This window comes from Erinaceus europaeus, chromosome 1, assembly GCF_950295315.1.
Source record: "Erinaceus europaeus chromosome 1, mEriEur2.1, whole genome shotgun sequence".
Taxonomy (NCBI): domain Eukaryota; kingdom Metazoa; phylum Chordata; class Mammalia; order Eulipotyphla; family Erinaceidae; genus Erinaceus; species Erinaceus europaeus.
In genome coordinates this window covers 35,190,015-35,214,093 of record NC_080162.1, presented here as the reverse complement: position 1 = coordinate 35,214,093, position 24,079 = coordinate 35,190,015, and the positions used below count along the sequence as shown (strand labels likewise).

General features: G+C 41.0%; 1 pseudogene; it reads left to right on the top strand.

Annotated features, from left to right (window-relative positions):
- LOC103118999 (Y-box-binding protein 1-like) overlaps nt 1-24,079 on the top strand; it is a 44,212-nt pseudogene that overhangs the window by 18,689 nt on the left and 1,444 nt on the right.

Genomic DNA, 24,079 nt, shown 5'->3' with positions numbered 1-24,079 from the left:
TAGTTCTTGGAGCCACTGCACCTAGTCATAAATGTGTGGGTAAGCCATGCCCTGTTCTCACACTCTGATTGAATGGGGTGGAATTTATTGTTATTTTAAATTATTATTATTATTTTCATACTGGCACCTTGGACATACATATTACTGATCTGGGCCAGCTATTTCATTCTTAATACTTAAATGGCTCTGGAGTAACAGAGATTTTGAGATACATGAGAAGCCTGTTTTCTTTCACCCTACTAGTTTGACTGAGGGCACCTGTAACAGTGCCTGTCTCAAAGCATTTAAAGGCAAGCATGGAACTCTTGTTCTGGAAGATAAACAAATGGTTTTCTGCTCCTTGCAGGGCCTGGTAGTAGCTGACTGTGGGACTGTAAGTGGGCAGAATAACTCCCCACATTCAATAGAAGGCCATTGACTTCCAGAACATCTGGGAAAAACAAAAGGTATCTCCTTCAAAAGTCTTCAGCACTCACCCTCTTAGCAGATTGGAGAGCTTCCACTCTTAGAATGAAAATGTGTTTCCTTAGTGCAGCTTTGAGAGAGATTTCCTCCTCACCCTGTAATTCCCCAGCATCCAATAGTGTCTAATGAAATTGCACTTTCATTCCCAATTCCTCATGCAATTCATTCCTTTCCAGAAATGTAGAGCATAATATTATGTCCATGAATTGCAGCAAAGGAAAGCTTTTCTTTCCCAGAAAAAAGGCTTCAATAATCATCTGTGTATGATTAAATCTTGATGTAACTTGAGTCAACGTTTTAGGGTCAGAGCTTATTGAGCGTCTATTAGTGTTGGTCTTGGAGGCAGGAGCTGTCTTTCCAATGAGCTAAACAAAAGTTAAGCTGGTTAAGGCCCTTGTTGAGTAAGTGACAATTGGTAATCTCTCAGAATTTTAGGGACCTAAATAAATTTAGTGAGGAACATCAGGTCTCACACAGAACCTTGTTCCATAGAGCTTGACAGTCGAGCATCATATAACTAGGATTGACAGTACCAAGCCATGAATTATTCCTGCATAATGATGCCTTTCCAGACTAAGACAAAAGCTGTCATTACTTCATTACTCAGCTGTGTCTTATTTATTCTGGGTCTACTCTGCAGAAATCATGAGAAAATATTTTTGTCTCCCCCATAAAGGAATGTCTCCTTTGTACAAATGGTCTGCTTCCAATCAAAGAGTCCACAAATCAATTATCCCCAGAGTGATGGAAATTCCTGGAGGTCACCTAGACTGAGCTGAAGGAAAGAAATCTGATTTGTCTCTCCTTGGTTCATTAGCTTAAAGTGTTTGTATCTTCACAGTCTCCTTGCTGGAGGGTCTTCAACCTTTTCCCAAGGAGTGACTGTTTCTAATTTCCCTGAAGTACTATGACTGACTGCTTATGAGAAAAGTAAGAGGCCAGGAAGCCAAGGACATCTCCTGTAGGTCATGTAGTGAACTTTCAGAGAGGACATTCCAAGAATGGAAAGACATTTGGAGAGTCCCTTGTTGGTACAGACAACCACCTGGCTGAGCTTTGGGTTTTGTCTTTCTATCTGTCCTGGGGTCCCTGAACTCTGGCTGTGTCTCTTGACCTATTGTTATTTCTGGAAGTCCCAAGATGTCAAAGGAAGTCATACATTCAGCATGCACATATCACCAGTAAGGTTAATGGAGCACTTTTTCAGGGAGAATGCTTTAAGAAGAACAGTGGAGAGAACTAGGATTCTCTTTACATAATGAAGTTCTAAGGAACAGAAGGCTGCACCCACACTGCCTAGGTTCATGTCTGCTTCTGCTGCTCACAGGCTGAGGTGTCTTAGTGTTCTAGCCTGTTTGGACTGCTATAACAAGATATTAGAATCCTGGTGATTTATTAACAACAAAAAATTCTTTCTATTCATTCTGGATGTTGGGGACTCCTGGATCATGGTGCTGGAAGATTTGGTATCCTTTGAGAGTATCCTGGTTCATGGATCACCTTCTCACTTTGTCCTTAAATGGTGCAAAGGAAGATGGGGGGAGGTCTCTTGCAGGGCTGTTTTTTTGTCACTAAGACAATTTCTGGGACTCAGTGCCTATATGACTCCACTGCTTCATAAATCATGTTTTCTTTCCCTTTATTTTTGATAGATGTGAAATGCACAGAGACATTGAGAGTAGAGACACAGAAAAAAAAAGACACACCTGAAGCACTACTCTATTGCTCATAAAGTACATCTACCCCACAGGTGGGCACTGAGGGCTTGAACCCTGATCCTGGCATGTGGTAATGCTTTCACTCTACTGGGTTTACAGCCATCAGGCCTCAGGCTACTCAGCTCTCTTTGATAAAGGCTCTGATCTCATTTATAAGATTTTACCCTCATTATCTAATCACTTCTCACAATATACCTCAGTACTATTACATTATAAATTAAGCTTCAGTATCTGAACTTGGGACATATTCAGACCATAACATTTGAGAAAGTTACTGACTCTTTTGATCTCAGTTTTTTTTTTTTTCTTTGACTGGGACTATGATATTACCTATGTGCTAGGGCTGATGTGATCAAATATTGTAACATAAAAATTAGGCCCAATGCCTGCTATCTATTGAGAAATGCTAAATTTTACCTTTCATGAATAAATGGATGGAAATATTGAGTTGAAATTTTGATGGGGGAATAAAAGTATGAGTACTTTAAGAAATGCTAATATTTGTTGGTAGACATTGAAAATGAATATTCATTATATCTCCAGTGCTAATGCAAGTTGATGGTAAAGTCTTGGTGTATCCAGATTTGGCATTGTCTCCTGTGTAGTTAGGAACAATGCATTTGTACAAAGTGGAGTCCTTTTTCTGAATGACTCCTTGCTTTAGAGTTTTGCTGGTAAATTCTTATTCCAACCTGGTAAAACTGTTCTCTTACAGACAAGTCAATGGGTGAATAGTGAATTGATTTTGCAGAGATTTTGTAATCACATATCTCTGTGATCTGATAAACTCTATGGATCACTAAAATCAGTGCTACATCAGAGCCTATGGTACTATATTTAATGACATCCATGGTAGAGAAAAGCACTGATTTCTTTTTAGTGTCAGGTTCTAGACTATCCCTTGGGGCTTTGTGCTAATGACATGCAGAATTAGTTTGTCTCCTTCTGAAGGGAGATGGCTGGAACATTAGCTTTACAAAAAACTTCTCCCTTAAGAAAGATTCCAACTGGGTGCAAGGAAGCATACAAGATGTTCTAAAGCTCAGATATGAGAGAGTTAAGCTGGTTTTAATGAAAACTTCTCCAATTCTTATACTTCTTTGGTGGGAACTTCAGGAAGGTTACTCTCTGGAAACCGCTGATGTACTTATTCCAGTTTCAAAAATTTGAGCTCAGATACCAGGTACAGTACTGCACTGGGCTGGATAACTTGAGCCCACATAATTTCAAGGCATGACTAAATGGTGGAGAAAGTCAGAATATGGAGAACTGAAGATAGAGGCATTGCTGAACTGTCAAGGTAGAAATAAGACAGAATGGGAGTTTATTTAGGAGAGTTGCTGATGGTAGGTACTCAAAGGCAAGTGGGAGATTGTGTTTGAAAAGGTGTTAGAAACCAAGGTTAGGGTTTTCATATTTCCTGTGATTTCAGTTTGCACAGAAAAAAAATAAGTGCTGTAAGTTCCACTTCAGGAACTGAGACAGAAGCAGGGCATTCCTGATTAAGAAACAGAAGAAGGTTTGGGGGACAGAGTGTTGAGAAAGTAAGTAGTTTTATTTCTTCCAACAGAGTGGCTTTCATGAAGTCAATAGCATCTCTTCTTGACTCCCAAATAGGTAAAGAAAAAATGATTTGTAATTAAAATATTAATTGTCAGGTGCTTCTGACATGCTTGGGGTGCTTGAGAAAAGACTTGAGTAGTGTCAGGGGTGCTTCTCCCTAACTGTGTATGCAATGAGTATGCAGTGAGTGGGCTGCACTGACTCCACTCACTATCCAGCATGTCAGCAGATGGGGATCATCACAGACTGAATGCTGTGGCTGCTGTATAGTATTTGCCTCAAGGTGCCCATATAAAAACAGTTAAAAAGGGGGATAGAGTAATAATAATATAATAATAATAAAGGAGAGAGAAATAATGAGTTAGGAAAGCAAAGGGCTTGAGGTGACCCCAAAACCAATGAAGATAAACTTTCCTACGTGCAAAGGCAACTATCTGTCAGGAGTTTCCAAGAAGTTAATGCGACAGAGGTCTCATGATATCTTTGTCATTCTTTATTCACTGCTGATGACCATTACAAGTGCCTTCTGACTAATAATCAACAGCAATTTTTAGTTTGTCCGGCTCTTTTGCACATACCATCCTGGGAAGTAAAAAAGTAAGATTGTTACTATCCAACAGTCAGGTTATATACCTGATACCTCACAGCTGGTATGCTTGATCCAGAACACAAGTAGATTCTCCCCACTAACCCTCAGTCTTTGGGTAAAGTAAAATCCTACTTGCAGTGTCTAGTTTGTGGTCCATGTCTGAATTTAGAAAGAATCATAAACTGAGAGAAAAGTTTTACTAGAAGAAAGAATTTATCCCTCTCCTCGAAGAACTGTTTTGAGTTTCTTTAAAGAATAGGTTTCAAATTGTCATTTGCTTTACAAAATCATGGGATATCTTTTAGAGCTCCCCCACTAGATAGACAGAGTGACCCCTGAGAAAACAAAGGCAAGCTACCCCTTAAGAGTTACTAACCTCTGCTTAGCCTCTTCCATCAGCAGCTTACACTTTTGTGTGGTTTAAACATCTACTTGTAGGACCTTCTCTTACTCTCATGTCTATGAGTCTTAGGCACACAGGATTCCATAATGCTTATTAATAGATGGCATTATTGACAAACTGCAACTTTCTTTCACAACTTTCTTTCACTCACTTTAGTGCACCCTAAATGATGATTTATAAGACTGTTGTTGCTGGGATCAGGCAGTGGCACACCTAGTAGTGCACACATATTACAGTATAGAAGGACCTGAGTTTAAACCCCTGCAAGGGGGAAGTGTCTCAAGGCATGAAACAGTATGGAAGATATCTGTCTTTATATCTTTCTATCTCCCAGTTCCCTTTTGATTTCTTTATCTTTATTCACCCAACAATCAAAAAAAAAAAAAAAACTTGTCATATATGTGTAGTTTCTTATCTCCCGGTGATAGGTGTCAGCAGGCCACACCCACCACCAGTTTGTTCCTATAAAAGACCAGAGGGATTGCAGTTTGTTTTTTGAAAGTTTGAACTTAAATCAGTATCAATAATTTAACTTTAAGGATCTCCTCAAGCCCTACAGGTCTTTATTCCTCCTAATCTCCTCTACAGGCATTTACTGTATACACACACACACACACACACACACACACACACACAAATACACACACACTCCTATGCACATTTTTCTTAGGTAAACATACAAACACAAGGGGGACCTTTTAATTGCACAAATCTGAACTCCTTCTGGGGACTCCTTCTGTCAATAAACTCCTGGCATCATCAATATTCACCTTCTTGTTTCTCTCTGGATAGTTTTCATAATGGAGATTGCCTTTGTTAAACCCATGGTTGTGGGTTTTGACCTGAGGAGATTTGGTCCCTCTCTAGGAGATGCTTGGAAATATCTGGAGATATTTCTTCATTGTCAGAACCCCAGGAAATGCTACTGTCATCCAGTGAGTAGAGGCAGGGGATGCTGCTAACCATCCTACAATGCGCAGCGTAACCCCATGACAGAGACCCGTCCATCTGCAATGTAAATAGTAAGGTTGTGAGTAGTGGTGCTTCTGCACATGTCACAATGCACAAGGGCCTGGGTTCAAAACCCCAGTCCCCATATACAAGGGAAAAACTTAACAAGTGGTGATGCAGTGCTGCAAGTGTCTCTCTGTCTCCCCCTCTCTATCTCCCCTTCCTTTCAATTCTTGGATGTTTCTATCCATTAAAATAATAAACAAACAAGCAAATAATAAATAACACTACAGCTAAGGAATCCTGGCCTGCAAGGGAAAGGTGCATAATGGTGAATTGACTTATTATTAATAAGTCTTATGTAGGACCCTGGTCCAAAATTTGTAGTTAGCATTGGGACCTCTCTTACTCTCTTTTTAAAAAGGAAAGCACATCATATCACCTAAGTGTCCTATACACTCCAGTGTTGTAGTAATCCCATGTGGTATGACCCACTATGTTAAAGCAGACACACTACACGTGAATTATTCTCTCCAACTCAGCAGTGGGTCCTCTTTGAAAAAATTGGAGAAGGGAAGAATGCTTATATGTACATGCATTTTATAAATCTTGCCTTATTAAGAACAATGGCAAGGACAGTGATGTAAAGTCTTTCTTTTAATTAAAAAGCACAGTTAGTAAACATAGAGCTCTGACTATTGAATCATAGTCCTCTGAGAGGTTCATTCCCTGAGCAGTCAGGTAGACTCAGGACACCCCGTCTGATGATGTGCTGAGCAAGGCTGAGTTCTTGGCAAGGGGAACAATCTAGTCTGTTCTGAAACACTTTCTCTCCTGTTATTAAGAGATTGCTTTAAAAAAAGACACTTGCTGTTTTTTGGTGCTATTAATAATTCTCCATTTCTGATATCACCCACATCCCCAGGGAAACACAGAGTTTCAATTACTGCATTACCACAAAGCCCTTGTTGGATTGGAGATTGGGAGATATTAACATGGAGAGGAAGGAAATGTGTGCCTGAGCAGAGGGCCAGGAGGAGGGAGTACTTTAATTTAACATCAGGATGGCATTTGAATGAGACAGAGAGATTCATCATTACAGGAAGCAGAGGCCTTCTTTGGTTTGTGAAAGTATTAAATATAATTTACCATGGAATGTATAAGCTATATTTAGCTGGATATTGGAAAGGGTAGAAGAGGGATATGTTCAAATAAAGGTTTGGACAGCTTGTCGTATACAAACTCATCACGCTCATGTACACACATCTCTACAAGTTAAGAAAAAAAAAAAAAAAGAAATAAAACTTCCATATGATGGCTCCCTTAAATAGTGGTTTCTGCTCCTGTTTCGATCTCAGAAATACTGAGCACAGCAGTTCTCATTAACACAGATTTTAATAGGAGATATTTGTCTGCACTGCTCAGTTTGCACTTGCCTGAGACTGCCATTTGCAACAAGTGTAATAGCATCTTTGAGCTTTTTAATTAAAAATTAATTAGGAGATTTAAGAACAAACTCATTGGGGGTTACTGTACAATAACATGTTTACAAAATTAGGTCTGGGCTTTTTTGTTCCAGCTAAGTGTTTCAATCAATTCTCTGTCTATTAAATGTAATTATGTATGATGCTTCCTCAAACTTATAATGTAGCATTTAAAAAGCAGCTGGGAAAAGTCTATAATTTTAAGTTTCAAATTTGGGTAACTGTTAAACTGCAAACAATAGCAATGGTGGTTGGTTGATTTCAGAATCAGAGAGACAAAACACTTAAAAGCGAAGTTTTGACCACTGAGACCTTTTAGACTGCTCCTCTCTGTTAGGCTCATCTTTCTTCTCTTGAGATGTTCCCCTGGGGAATGCCCACCAAAGCTTGCAAGCTGCAAAATGACAAATAAGCAGAAAGAATGGATATTCTTGCACATACTGTTGGCATGTAACTTAACTCATAACATTTTGATGTAAGGGGTTAATTGATTAAATATTTACTTTGGACTTTGGTTGTTTAAATGCATGAATTTTGGACTACTCTTCAAATGGTACTTTGAGGCTCTTCTGAATCAGGCTCTGTATTCAGTGCATTTCCCAAGTACATCTCTTTAACAGGTGCTCATTTGACAACAGGATTTAACGTGCATGTGGGCAGGTTTCGGGACACCCACTTCCTTACTCATTAGTGGAACTCTTCTGCTGTGGCTTCAGTTTGCATGGAGTGTTGCATCCCACCTACTTGATAACTTTCGTAAAGATGAAGTGAAGTTGTAGAAAAAAATGTGTATGAGATATCCAAAAATATAACTTCTCAGAGAAGACCAGAGTCTTGTCTTGCTGTTGATGCTCTACACAGACCATATAATGGGCATGGGAAATTCATATCTAGCTCACTCAGAACACACAAAGCAGAATTTAGACTGGGTTGGGTGTACTCCACAGAAGCAAAGATCCTCCCCCCACCCCTTGTGTGTGTGTGTGTCTGTCTCTCTGTGAGTGTGTGTATGTGTGTGTACATTTCAGATCCTAGTGCACAATGATGGAGGAGGACCCAGTGAGAGTGTTTTGCAGAAAACTGAGAAATTTTACACATGTACCAACAACTGTATTTACTGCTGACTAAATTATCAAACCCACAATAAAAAATAAAAATAAGTAAGATAAGGAAAAGACCAAGAACAGTCCAAAGAAATACTGCTACCTTATTTTTTTCTCCTCTGTTAGCTTTATTCTTTCAATAGACTGGTTATCAAGCTATCTTATCTGTGAAAACTAATATATTTCTTAGTTTTTTTAATTGAGGTAATATTTATTTAAAATAAATGTTTCAGCTGTGAATCACTGAAGACAAAAAACAAATATAAATAAAAGTAAACTAAAATGTCTAACCTATTCTAGTGGCATGTGGCATTGTGGAACCTCATGCAATATACTACATCTAACATCTTTTACTTTTTTTCCTAAAGAGCAGAGTTTAAAGTTTTAATATGATGTGTGTGTGTGTGTGTGTGTGTGTGTGTATGTTTCCCTTGAAGATATTATACTTACCATATGTGTCAGAATGTGAGAATTTTTTTCTCTAAAACTTATTCCTGAGAAAGTGGGAATTCCTTCAATATATGTGTCTATTTTTTATTCTGAACAAGTAAAGTTTGAATTCAGAGAGATATATCAGGCTGAAACAAACCACCCAGTTCCAGCTTGGGATGTTTACAAAAGGAAATGGCAGACTTGGTATTAGAAAAAAAAAGTGATAAGGTTAATGCAGCACATATTTGACAATCATTCTACAGGGCTTTGCATTTCCAACAATTGTGTGTCATTGTATACAGGACTTTTAAGAAGCACTTTAAAAAAGCAACACAGCAAGTTACTATTCTGGAGATAACTGATGTACACCTACAAGAAAACTGAAAAGAAAAACAAATTGTCCTTATGTTATATAAATGAGTACTTGGATTAGGAAGTAATTTGTAGAGATGCATTCATACATGGAGTCAAAAAGTGCTTAATTGCAAACACCTGAGATGAAAGATAAAATGATGTGCTCCAGAAAAGCATGTCAGATGATTCAGATGGTAGCCTTGGTGATGGTGAATCACGGTGACAAAGATGTGTGTAGCATCTGAATAAAACCATCTCATCAAATGTCACATGGAAGAAGCAGTGCTTCTCAATTATTCTTTTCTGCAAGATTCAAATATGCACATGCACCTGAACTAATCACACTTTATAAGTAGACATCAGGCTTTTTCATCTTATTCTAGTATTTGTTTTTCTTGTTCTAAATGTCTTATTTACTTATTTCCTTTTATTGCCCTTTTTAAAAAAATTGTTGTAGTTATTATTGTCATCATTGTTTGATAGGACAGAGAGAAATGGAGAGAGGAGGGGAAAACAGAGAGGGGAGAGAAAGATAGACACCTGCAGACCTGCTTCACCGCCTGTGAAGTGACTACCCTGCAGGTGGGAAGCCAGGGGCTCGAACTGGGATCCTTTTTAGGTCCTTGCACTTTGTGCTACATGAGCTTAACCCACTGCGCTACTGCCCGGCTCCCAGTATTTATTTATTTGTTTTTATTACCAATTGGTCAAAGTACATTTGGGGATAACTTCTCATTGGAAATATAGGGACTCACCTTATATTTGGCCACATGTATTGTCCTTTATTTTGTGTCCTAAATGAAGGGCCAGGATCAATGACTGGGAATTATTGGTGGAAGTGCAAGGCACTGAGACTTGCTGGACATCTGTGTAATGTGCATTTTCAGGTAAGACAGATGTTCTGATTACATCATTGTAACCTTGTGTGTGTCCTAGAGCAGTTCTTCTTTATATCTGAAAGTGTCAGAATCCCCCCATAGAATTAACTTAAAGGGTGGTACACTCAGTTGACTGCATAGATCTCCATGCACAAGGACCCACTGCTTCAAGGTCCCACGCCTCATATGTAGCAGGCATATATCACAAACAGTGAAGCAGGTCTGCAGTTGTCTATCTTTCTTTATCCCCCTCTAGCTCTTCAACCTCATTCAAATTTTCTCTGCCTTTTATAATGAAATAAAAAGAAAAAAAAAATGGCCACCAGAAGTGGTGGATTTATAGTCCCAGTTCTAAGCCCCAGTGATAATCCTGGTGACAATAAAAGAAAAATAGTTGGCAACCTACTATCTACAAAATGGAGACCTCCCCACCTCTTTATCTGAGCTATTCCAGCCTTTAGCTTCATGATTAGTAAACATTTTTTGTCATTCTTTACTTCTTTTTTATTTATTATTATTTTTATTGATTGATTAGTAAACAATTTGTTTGGCTCTATATGTTAATTCTTTTTTCAGCCACCAGGTTCCAGATACTACCATAATGCCAACCGGACTTCCCTGAGCAGATGACACCACCAATGTGTCCTGGAGCCCTGCCCCAATAGAAAGAGAGAGACAGGCTGGGAGTATGGATTGACCTGCTTATGCCCAAGTTCAGCAGGGAAGTAGTTACAGAAGCCAGACCTTCCACCTTCTGCACCCCATAATGACCCTGGGTCCATACTCCCAGAGGGATAAAGAACAGGAAAGCTATAAGGGGAAAGCTATAAGGGAAAGGGATGGAATACAGAGTTCTGTTGGTGGGAATTGTGTCGAGTTGTACCCCTATTATCCTATGATGTTTGTCAGTGTTTCCTTTTTATAAATAAAAATTAAAAAAGGAAAAATAGCTTAAAAATAGAAAGCAAGCAGGGCGGTAGCAGCGAGTTAAGTGCAGGTGGCGCAAAGCACAAGGACCAGTGTAAGGATGTCGGTTTGAGTCCCCGGCTCCCCACCTGCAGGGGAGTCGCTTCTCAAGCGGTGAAGCAAGTCTGCAGGTGTCTATCTTTCTCTCCCCCTCTCTGTCTTCCCCTCCTCTTTCCATTTCTCTCTGTCCTATCCAACAACAAGAGCATCAATAATAACCACAACAGTATAAACAACAAGGGCAACAAAAGGGAATAAATAAATATTTAAAAAAAATAGAAAACAAGCAAAATGTCTAGTGATTACGTTCCAGAATTCCAGGGTAGGGCTGGGAGTTTGAATTTTGAACATGATCTTTGATGTTTTTATTGTTTTATTTATTTGATAAAGATAGCCAGAAATTGAGAGGGAAGGGCATGATAGAGAGGGAGAAAGACACATAGAGACACCTGTAGCACTGCTTCACCACTTGTGAAGTTTTCCCCCTGCAGGTGGGAACTGGGGGTTGGAACTTGGGTCCTTTCACACATTGTAACATGTATGTTCAACCAAGTGAGCCACAATCTGGCTCCAACATGATCTTTGTTTTAAGTCCAAGAGAGATAAACTGAGAAAAACACTGCTCTTGGGATGAATAACCATCTCTGCTGTGTGGCCACTATGCTGAGGGCCAAAGAAAGCTGCATGGAGATGGTTTGTACATGAATATTGGATATTAAGAGAATTAATGGGCTGAAAAATGTTACAAATAAATTGAAACAAAAGAACTAGATTCATATGTATGTTATGAAGAACTTATTTAGCCAGAGATGCCTGATCTTTGCCCTCAGTTTCAAATACCTATAAGCTCTGAAACTCCTTGTCCAACAATATTGATCTTGTCTTATACATGTAATCAATTAGTATGTATATCTATTCACTTATAACTACCTGTAGAGTCTAACAGTATGGCAATAAAAATGTGTATCATCGTCAAAAATTGCCATTGGTTCAGCAAGACAGCTCACCTGAGAGCACACTTGTTTTGTCATGTGTGTGACCCATGTTTGAACTAGCCCCCACTACACCATGGAAAACTTTAACACTGTGATTTTCTCCCCTCTCTCTCTCTCTCTCTTTGGACATGGTGTCCTAGAGCAGAGAAGCCTAGACAACTAGTAAAAAAGTCATTTTCAAAAATAATAATTCAAGGTTCTTTTAGTGCCTTGTGAGGTGACCCAGGGACTGGAACATCTGGAGGGCAAAACAGGCAGGTTGATTGGGAGTGTGCATAGTAGACTGGGGTACATAGATGTTTTGCCTGTGTTCTCTAGTGCCTCTTCTATAGGGCAATCACAGTAGGGAAGTAACTCTCTTAACACTGAGAAAGTGGTACACAAGGACTAGTCTCTATCACTTCTCCACGGGCAATCACACTCCTTAACATAGAGGAGAGGGCCACAAGGGCTCCTATCATTTCTTCTTTATCACTTTTTCAGTCACAGTAGGGGGAATCCTTCAACCTTCTAACATAAGGGAGTAAGGACTGAAGGATTAGACTCTATCATTTTCTCTCCAGAGACAATCACAGTAGGAAGAATTTCCCGATGCTCTGACATAGAGAAGGGACTCAGGGATTGCTCTTTATCACTTATTTTCCAAGAGCAATGACATTAATGACACTAATGGGAATTCCTCCACTGTCTATCATGGAGAAGGAAGGACACAAGGTCTGCCTTTCTTTAGGTGCCCAGAGATACCAAGGAGATAGACAGTGACCAGGGAAGAAATACCTGCGGGACTCTCTGAGGAGTATATTGGACTGCATTTGGTCCCTGACTCCATCCCCAGTGAGCCCCTGTGTGTGGCTCATTTTCTAATGGCCTAACCAGGCAATTGTGAAGAGTTGTAAGGACTTCTCCTGGGCTGTGCTGCAATGTCAGCCCCCTTCCTCTGATGCCAGCTTGCATACCTGATGTTTGTTGTTTACTGTCTCTGTCTAATTATTCCTGGCAGTGGCACACGTCAGTAAAAACCCATCTGGCTCTCTCATCACAAAGACTGGAGGTGCCTTGAACATTCATTTGTGCTGAGCTGAGCATACTCCTTCTAAATCACAGGTGTCAAAGGAGCCAAGGTGACATGGTAGGAGCAGAACAAATCAGCCTATGGAACCATGAGCCCTGCAGGACCCATAATTCACTCTAAGCTGGGAGGAAAGGCAGGCAGTGTCTTTCCTTCAGATGATCAGAGGAATTCAGGAAAGTTCTAGCATGCAGGGTCCTATTGTGTGCTGGGCACTGCTAGTGCTTTGCATTCTGAAAGTGCCAGTGACTCTAAAATAGATAATGTGTTTACCATCTTGGGATCTAAAACCACACCCTCCACAAGATATTTAAGACAATGAAGTTTAGTCACCATGGAGCCTAGTACTTGATGTCAGAAGAGGTTGTGTTCTGCTTTTTGGGGGGGAAACTGGGCTACTATTCATTTGCTTGTCATTCAGTCCATGTCAGAGCATTTGTGATGTGCCAAGCAGCCAAACATTGAGAGCAGCAGTGGGAAGCTCTATTAGTGAGACAGGTGAGGAAGAAGTGACCAACAATCAGGCACTTCTGACATTGAGAACTGCCCTGACAGATAGAGCAGAGTATGTGTGGGGGGGTGGGGGGTGAGGGGGATGTTGTTGATCAAGGGCATTTTCACAGTGTGCAGTGGTATCTAGATGTGCTTTTAATGTGCATTTCTCTGGTGGACATTTAGACTTTTATCCAGTAATTTAGTCTTACTACCTCACTTCAGCATCTTGGGATGGAACTCCTGGTGCTGTTCTGGTCAGGTCATGTCTCTGCAGCATGAGTCACCTCCTGGTCTACCAGGAAGAACAGTCATGGAAGTGTCCCCAAGGAGCCACTTCTGAGGCCCTTTACAACAGCACAGTGCTCAGCCCGCTGGAAATGAGACTTTTCATTCTCTTTCTCTCTCTGTATTTATGTGTGTGTGTGTGTGTGTGTGTGTGTGTGTGTGATTAGCAAGCAACATTCCCCTATCTTGTGTGTAGCCCCCCCACCCCTAAATGCAATTATGGTAACTGATTGGTCCTGTGGACAAAGTGCTGCCCCTGTATCAAATGTGGTCCTATTCCCCTGTCTCATGAAGGATAAAAAGGTCTTTCACATTCTAATTACGAATTCCTTCAATAACTCTAATAAAACCTTGTGATAATTAAATTAGAATTGGCCTATAGGTTTTTAACATGAAAGGAAAAACAATTTGTCAAGATAAGTCAATTTAAAAAAATGAAAGTGCTTACATTATATATTTATGAATTGAAAGCTCATTTCCCCATTCAATTTTAGCTTGCTGTTTCATGTAGGCTAATAGCTGCTTCTGATAATAATATCCACCTGGATGGAAATGCAGGTCTGACTCACTGTCAAGTTCTCTCCAAACCCAGGTCAAGGTTTATAGATGCCGCTTTTGGTTTGATGATCTTGTCTGACCAGACTCAGAGCTACTGACAATGAAATGTGATTTGCAGTAGATTTATTCCCTAGGCCTCTTCTTTCTGCCTGCTCCCTCTCCCAAATTTTATTTATCTTTTAAACTTGTTGGTTCATCAGATTGATGATGAATTATACAATTTGAGATTGGTTAATTTTTTCACATTCAGATAGAGGCACTGAGAGACTTCTAAGGTCTTTGTTTTAGTCTTTATCATTCCTGCCTAAAAGTTATCCAGCCTTTGCACAGCACAGTAAATAACTCTTGATCCTCTTCTTTTCCCACCTCTCTCCTCCTATCCTCTCCCCCCCATTCCCTTCTTAACCATTCTCATTTCTTCTTTTCTCTCCCCCCCCTTCACACCTCTCTCATGTATTTCCAGTTCTATGATCAGACTGACTCCAGCAGGAAAAGACAGCATAGAGCATGTTTCTCACCCATTTTGTGTTTGATTCCAACACAAGAAAGCATGCATTTTCTTCCCAGGCTCAAGGTTGCATTCTGCTAAATGTAGGGAGAGAATGGTCTAGATGAGGTGTGTTTAAGTGAGTTTATGTAGTGAAAATTGGGATGGGAAAAACAGAAGAGTTTCAAACAGGAAATAAAAGAGTGGTAAGGTGGAGCAGACAGGGTGAAGGTACTAGGTTTTGTGTATATGGAATAGGAGGTTGAGTGGGAAATTACAAGAAAGTTTAAAGGTAGGTTCTAAGTGATGGCAGCAAGATAGAGAGTGAAAGGGAATTGACAATGAAAATGTTTCTGTGGATCATGAAATCCTCACCTTTAATGTTCTTGGAAAGACTCAGGGAAAAATATTGAAAAGGACACAGATCTCCTTTCACTGTTCTGTGAGACACTATGGCCCTGATTTGTAGTAAATAAGTAAGTAAGTATATATGTATGTATGTGTGTATGTATGCATGTATGTATGCATGCATATATATTCTATCACCTGAGATTATTGCTGGGACTCATTACCTACACAACTCTACTATACCCAGTAGACATTTTTTATTTCTTTAATTTTTGATAGAGGGTGAGAGTCAGAGAGAGAGAGAAGTAAAAAGAAAATGAGAGACTCCTGCAGTATTGTCTTTTCTCCAGGATATAGGGTTGTTGGTTCTGTGGCCCCATGATTCAGAGGCCTGGAGTCAGAGACATATGCTTGAATTTTATTAGCCTGTAAAAGCTAAATGGAGATATTGAGGTATTGCTTAGCTTCTCTAAGCCTCAGTTTCCTCAGCTATGAAATAGGCCTGAACATTATCATCCTAACAAATTATTGTGAGGTACATAAAGTTGGGTGCAGGGCTTATGATACCATAAGAAATGAAAGATGAATAGGTCTTGATTTATTTGTCCTTCTTATTCCACAAGTTTTTGTCTCACATGTCCAACTGTAGATGTTCTTCTTGAAAAGGCCATGCCTTAAGATTTGCTCATGCATTGGAGATTTATGAGGACAGTACACGGCAGGACTCCAAGAGGTCAGCTGGTCTAGTGCTTCTACTCCATTGTGGGACTATGTGGAAGTTTGGTAGAGCTTAGGGAAGCTCTCCCCATCTTCACGGATGGAGGTCTGAAAAGACACCTCTCTTGTTAGCCTCTTTCCATAGAGATGAGCCAAGAAAGAAAAGTCTATCAGACTCAGCTTGCCCTTTGTAAGACTCCCAAAATTCACAAAGAGCCTACACCCTCTCTCATTTAAGTTCCCCTGCTGTCAGCCAAATGGTTTCCTGCTTTAGAATTCACTCACTCAAAGTTCACACATTCCACTTCACCTTTTGATCACAAAGGAAGAGCACATCCTGTCACACACTCCTAACACTGGACAAGTGAAAAGCCCCCCAAGACCTTGTTTCCTGCAGCCCTTTTAATGTCCTTAAAGCCTTGTTATTCCTTCTGTATCTCACCTTACTTGTTCAACCACTATTCTTCTCTCAAATGCCTTTGGATAATTAAATGCCTGCGTCAGGAGACTAATTGTTTTGATCTTTATGTATCAACTCTTGTCATACCAGCCCCTGCCATAGGGGCATGCTGACCTTTAAGAAACCTGTGAATTCTGATGTATGTGAAAACTGTTCTTTGTCTAGCTTTCTATATTAACCCAAACCTACCCCCCAATAAATGAGTGTGTTCATATCAGAATTCTCCCCGAGTTTCTTTCTTTTTCACATAGTCTCTTGAACTAGTGATGAGAACTCGGTAAGTTTACCTTCCTGGCTGAGAGCCAACCCACGTGAGCTCCAGCACTCCATACTCTAGAAGGTTCCTTCCCTGAGTAACTCCAAACAAGAGGTTCAGACACAGTGGGAGGATCAAGTACAGAGAGATGATTTTTTGCTTGCTTGTTTGTTTTCTGGTCTGCTGGCCTGACATAGGTCTTGCTTCTCCACTTTGATCACAGTTCACAGTCCTTCTGAGCAGTAGGCATGAGGGTTTGGCTCACAACCTCTGGAAATGGCATATGCACAAACCAAATGTTCCTGCAAGGAATCATAAATTCATAATCACATTTAATTCCTCAACAACAAATGATACACATTTGTCTGAAGGCTAAATACTGAAAAATGCATAGAGCTGGGAAAAATCATCAACACATTTAACAGAAAGCCCCAGGACTAATTATTTATTTAGGGTAGCACTGGCTTGATCATGGTGACCATGTTTGGAAACAACCACACTTTGTGTCTTTGGGTCAGCTTGAGCCAGGCTTATGGACAGAAGCCATGTCTGTGAACCAGGTGGATGACATCAGTAGGTACAGTACTTCCACAGGTCTCAGTACCCTAATCTGGACAAGAAAACTGAGTTGATGTTGAAAATGACCAGCACCAGCCCAAAGCTGTGTGTATGTCCTGCTATTAACATAATTACCATATTAGGAGTGCTAACACCATCTGCTTCTCCTGAAAAATGACTCTGGATTAACTTTGTTTTTCTTGTTCTCTGAAGTGAGATAAATATTTCAACTGACTGATACAGCATGTTCTGTATCTGACATCCCAATGAATGGCAAATGAATTTCCATTCACTAATGGTTGTGAAAGAACCAGAGACTCCATTTTAGGAAAAGAAAAGAATCTTTACAGTTCACAGACAGATTACTTACTACCAAAGTCATCAGTAGACTCTGACTACCTGAATATGTGCTTTTGTCACAAATATGGGGGGGGGGTAAGAGGAAGGATGATGGTGACCTTGAACGGTTGTATCACAACAATAGGTAGTCATGGACATAACCTCTTGCATGAAATTAATAGAAAAGTCACGTCTTTCTAGTAAGAGACCCTTATCTGTGTTTTTAACATGGAAGCTGCTTTACAGGGGAGAAACAGAGATGGTGAGAGAGGAGCCCAGGTCAGCGACTCCACAATCTGTGGACAAATCTAGAAATGTGACATATACCCTGTGTTTCCTTCCTTCCTTCCTTCCTTCCTTCCTTCCTTCCTTCCTTCCTTCCTTCCTTCCTTCTTCCTTCTTCCTTCCTTCCTTCCTTCCTGTCTTTATTTCTTTCTCCTTTTGTTCTTTCTTTCTTCCCCCATTTCCATCTTTGAATTTCTTTTTTTTTTAATAGGGGCATTAATGGGTTACAGTAAATACAGTTGTTGGTAGATGTATAAAATTTCTCAGTTTTCTGAAAAACATATTCCATGGCTTTATATGTTAACTCTTTTTCAGCCACCAGGTTCCAGATGCTAACATGATGCCAGCTGGACTTCCCTGGACAGATGACCCCACCAGTGGGTTCCTGGAGCTCCGCTCCCTCAGAGCCCTGACTCGTCACCTGACCTGTGCTGGATTAGCACAGTAAACGGCCAAGCCTTTCCCGCTACGAGACAAGTTCTCAAGATCTTCCCGCACAGTCATCACCGCCCAGCTATCATCCACATTGGTCTCCAGCTCCCACTGATTCCGTGCTCGGAGAAACTAAGATGGAACTTTCAGAAAGCAAACTGGTGTCTGTTCAGTGATCTTACCAACAAATCTATTCCTGCAATTCCAATTAACTCTATCCCCTCTGAAGATTCCTACAGGCGCTTCCACCAAGCCATCTTCAAAGCAGCTTCCCAAGCCATTCCTCGTGGGAGACGTGCTAACTATACACCTTGTCTTGATGCTAAATGTGAGCAACTACTAAAGCAGTATGATGAGTCAGGAGACCCAGGTGTGGCTGACCATCTCATTACCTCCCTGGATGCAGCACGCCAAGCCCGCTGGCAACAACTCACGGAAAGTCTGAACTTCACCCACTCAAGTAGGAAGGCCTGGAAGCTTCTTCACAGACTGGGTGCCGGTAGCCAACCCCCTCCCGTCTCCCATCCTCCCGTATCTCCAAACTCAGTGGCCAGTCACCTAACTCAAGTTGGACGTGCTAAGATCGACCCAGTCTGGAAAAGAGAAATTTCCCATGAGTGGTCATCCCACTTCCGGTTATCTTGTCCATCTCCAAAACTCTCTCCCTTTACACTGTCTGAACTGGAAGATGCTTTGAAGAGGGTTAAACTGGGAACAGCTGCTGGCTATGATAACATCACCCCAGAACTCATTCTTAACCTGGGCCCCGCGGCAAAGAAGTGGCTCGCTTCATTCCTGTCCCACATCTTGGAATCTGAGTCTATGCCCAAAGTTTGGCGTCATGCGAAGATTATAGCGGTTTTGAAACCAAAGAAAGACCCAACACTGGCCGCCAGCTATAGACCAATTTCTCTCCTCTCCATGTGTTACAAACTCCTTGAGAGGCTGCTTCTGTCACGTATTTCTCATCTTACAGAGAAATTCCTATCACCCGCCCAGGCTGGTTTCCGCCCAGGAAGATCTACCTGCGAACAGGCCCTGGCCCTCTCAACTTACATTGAAAATGGATTCCAGAAGAATTTAAAGACGGGTGCTGTCTTTCTTGATCTCACAGCAGCCTATGACACGGTCTGGCACCGTGGTCTCCTGGTCAAGATCTCAAGATGCCTGCCTCCATGGGTGGCCAACACTATATCGTTTCTTCTCCAAAACAGAAGATTCCGGGTACATCTGGGTGACAAGTCTAGCAGATGGAGACTTGTCTCAAGTGGCCTCCCCCAGGGCTCTATTCTGGCTCCTACGCTATTTAATATTTACATCAATGACCTCCCAGAAACTTCTTCAAGGAAGTTCATCTACGCCGATGACATCTGCTGTGCAAGTCAGGCATCAAAGTTCGACATCCTCGAGGAAACACTCACGAAAGACATGTCTCTGATATCTGATTACTGTAAAAAATGGTGACTAATTCCTAGCACTGCTGAAATGGTATCATCTGTTTTCCATCTACACCATGCCTCGGCCTCGAGTGAGCTTAATCTGCAGCTTGGCGATATGAGAATCCGGCATGAAGCCCAGCCAGTCTATCTTGGCGTTACTCTCGATTGCACTCTGTCATTTCACAAACATCTCATAAAAACTGCAGCAAAGGTGGGTGCGAGGAACAACATCATTGCAAGACTGGCCAGCTCCTCATGGGGCGCGAGCACTTCCACACTACGATCATCACCTCTGGCATTCTGCTATTCCACTGCAGAATACTGTGCCCCAGTATAGTTCCGTAGCCCCCATGTCCACTTGGTTGATTCCAAATTATATTCCTCCATGAGGATAATTTCTGGAACCATCCATTCCACCCCAGTTCCATGGCTGCTAGTTCTTAGCAACATCGCCCCGCTAGATATTCGTCGGGATGCGGCATCATCTAAGTTCATTTCCCACGTCTACGCTCGACCGGACCTGCCAATATACACGGATATCTTCGCCCACCCTGTCCAACGCTTGACGTCTCGTCACCCAATCTGGTCCCCTACGCCTACACTGAATTTCTCTGTTCCAGTCTCTTGGAAACAGAGCTGGCAGTCAGCTGAGGTAAAGAACAAACACCTCATCACAGACCCCTGCAAGCGTCAACCCGGCTTTGACCTAGCACGTTATGATCGGGCCCTCCTCAATCGCTATCGAACAGGCCATGGCCGGTGCGCTGCTATGTTCCATCGCTGGGGAGCCAGAGACTACCCGAACTGCCCCTGCGGCTACAGACAGACTATGACCCACATAGTCAACGACTCCCACCTCTCCAGATTCAAAGGAGGTCTCGAAACTTTACATCAGGCTCAACCTGATGCTGTTGACTGGCTACGGAAGAAGGGCAAATGCTAGAAGAAGAAGAAGAAGAAGAGCCCTGTCCCACTATGGAAAGAGAGTGACAGGCTGGGAGTATGGATCGAACTGTCAGTGCTCATGTTCAGTGGGAAAGCAATTACAAAAGCCATACCTTCCACCTTCTGTACCCCATAATGATCCTGGCTCTATACTTCCAGAGGGATAAACAATAGGGAAGCTATCAGGGGAGGGGATGGGATACGGAGTTCTGGTGGTGGGAATTGTGTGAAGTTGTACCTCTCTTATCCTATGCCAGTGTTTCCATTTTATAAATAAATCAATTTAAAAATAGATTATTAGCCTGAAAAGCATAAATATGGATGGAGTTTGAGCCAGTAATTATATAGCTCAAACAATAATAAACAGAAGGAAAGTCATCAGAGGTATGCATTGCTGGGGTGTTCTATTGCAGGGATGAACCCTGATTTCTCTGTCTCTTTGATACTGAAGAAATAGCAAAAATAGGTCTGTTATTGAAAGTGATAGAGATCTTCCTCTCAGACAGCAGTAGTGGAGATTACATTTGTGAGACCCTGTTCTGTGCAGGTGCTTTGCAAAATTTTTCTGTGTGCATTCACTCTGGCTATAGTGTTTACATCCCTAGAATTCACGTGTTCAAGCCTTATGCACAAAATGATGTGTTAGAGGGACTCTTAGGGGGTGGATAATTCATAAGGATGAAGTCCTCAGGAATTAGATTTGTGGCCTATAAAACAAACTCCTAAGAACTCTCTTACCCCTTCCACCATTTGAGGTCATAGAGAGACTACAAGAAGCTGAATCAAGAGGTCCTCGGACTCCAAATATATCAGTGCCATGACCTTGAGTTTCTAGAATCTAGAGTTATGAGATAAATGTCTGTTATTTCCAAATAATTCAGTCTGTGGTGTATAGTGATAACATCCCAGAAAGGCTGAGGTGAAACAGCATGATTTTTAGCTTTGTATTTACCATCACATCTTCTGTTGTCACTGGGGCTTCATCATTCCAGGCCAACTTCTTCAGATACAAATAAAGAAACAGGGACCAGATGGTGGTACATCCCATATAGCACACATGTTAACAATGCTCAAAGAGACACAGGTTCAAACCGTCAGCCCCCTCCCCCCACCTGCAGGGAAAACAGTTTTATGATCAGTGAAGCAATGTTGAAGGTATCTCCTGAGATGAGCTATTTTAAGTGTCAAACTGAGGGCTGAATCTGAGGAAAATTCTTCATATTACTCCAAGAGAAATGATTCCAAGTCTGGGTTCCTGTATGGAGATTTTACACACTATGCAAAAGTAAAGGAGGTTAGAACCATTATCTTAGGAGTTCTGTAACATAATCATAGAAACTATGTCCCCTGACTCAATATCATCTACATATTGAGGCAAAGCAGGTTATTTCATTTTTATTCCTTAATTACACTTTTAACCCATTCTTCTGGGAACTGGTGGCTTGGACTTCATGAAACGGTTGCTCAGACATACAACTTGATAGTTGATGGATATCATCTATTCATTGAACTTGATTTCCACTTCACAGAGTCAATGGTTCTGGGTTCCATCATTTTTTAAGAACAATACCAATTGAAGTTTTTTTTAACTTTTGACTCACACACACATGTCTAATAAAGATAGTGGTTTTAGTTGAATTTATTTGAAAATTCATAGTCCCTTAACAATGGCATGTAAACAGAGGAAGTGGGAGGCAGATATATTCCAGAAGAAAGTAGTGAATGTTCAGATGTTGTGAGACAAAGAAGAAGTACAAAGTAGTGAAGGAATTGAAGGAGAAAAGCTATATTCGAGTATGAGCTTGTGTCCCAGTAGGGCTAGAGAAGTAGCTGTGTAGTGATTGGTCAGCTTTGGTGAGGATTTGGAATTTTATCTGCAAAGTAACAAGAGGTCACTGAAGGACTGAAAGCCAAGGAGGAGTGAAATGATGGGAAAAGTTTGCTGACTAGGAAAAGTTGCTCTACCTGTTGTGTGAGAAGATATTAATAGGACATAAATAGGACAGTAGGGTATTAATAAGGCAAAAAAGCTTTCCCCAGGGCAGAGAGGTGAGAAATTATGAGGACTGGTGCAAAGGATTATGTGATATTGACAGAAAGTTCTGGAGTTTTCATATTAACTAAACAGTGATTTATATGTCTATAATTTAATAGGAGTGTACATAAACACCATCCCGACCATGAAAAGACTGTGGAAAAACTGATTGAATGTATCAAACTTTTTTTTTTAGGTATTTTTTCTCTTTACAACTCCTGCCTTCCTGTCTTGTGATCTAGACAAACACCATTAGTAATGTGGAATGTCTCACACTTTTTAATGCACAGACCATAGGCTGAGTCTGATATGTTGATTCTCTCAGAAGCTTAGACTAGGGAGAACAGAAACAACCAGTGAAAGAGCTATATAAAAAAAAATGTCAAAAGACATAAATTATGGTGGTGTTATGTATGATACAGCAAATCCTAACAAAGGGCTATTTCAAAGTTAACCCAATTGCCAAATATTGAGATTTTAACAATAACTATATATTGCCTTCTTAAACCCTAGGACAGCAGGAACCTCCTACTTCCTCTATAGAGCCTATATTTCCCCCAGTCCTGGAACCTCTAGAGTGGGGCTCACTTTCCTGCATGCTTCTTTCAATTCATACCAAATGATATTGCATTCGCCAATCCCAACCTAATCAACACAGTGACTACCACCTCAGCATGCTTCACTTCAGACCGTGTCCAGAGACGTCAGGTGTGTCAACCCTTCAGTCTCATTACTTGGGTGAGATCTTTCCTTTCATAGGATGCTTTAACTCCATTACAGGTGGTTCACTTCCTAACAAAGTCCCAAAACCTAGATATAGACCAGGTCCCATAGGATAGAGCATATGTTCACATGTATCCATCAATTAGGGCAAAATATATACCTGAAAGCAAAAATACACAATAGTGTGCAGTAAGTCAGTATAAAGTTCATAATGAAATAGTGTCTACTTGGACTTAGATACCCTCCTTAATATTTCCTATTACACTTCCCTCACTCATTCCAAAGCTAACCTTATCAAAGTGAAAAATGCAACAGCTGAATAAAGGCAAGAGACTGGCAGCTATCTACAAAACGGAGACCCCCAACTCTTCATCTAAACTATTCTTGTCTTTAGGTCATGATTACTCAACAACTTTATATGACTTTATATGTTAACTCTCTTTTCAGCCACCAGGTTCCAGATGCTGCCATGAAGCCAACCAGACTTCCCTGGACAGACAATGTGTCCTGGAACCCCACTTCCCTACAACCCTGCCCCACTAGGAAAAGAGAGAGACAGGCTGGGATTATTAATCGACCTGTCAATGCCTACGTACATTGGGGACAGCAATTACAGAAGCTAGACCTTCCACCTTCTGCACCCCATAATGACCCTGGGTCCATAGTTCCAGAGGTATAAAGAATAGGAAAGCTATCAGGGGAGGGGATGGGATATGGAGTTCTGGTGGTGGAAAATGTGTGGATTTG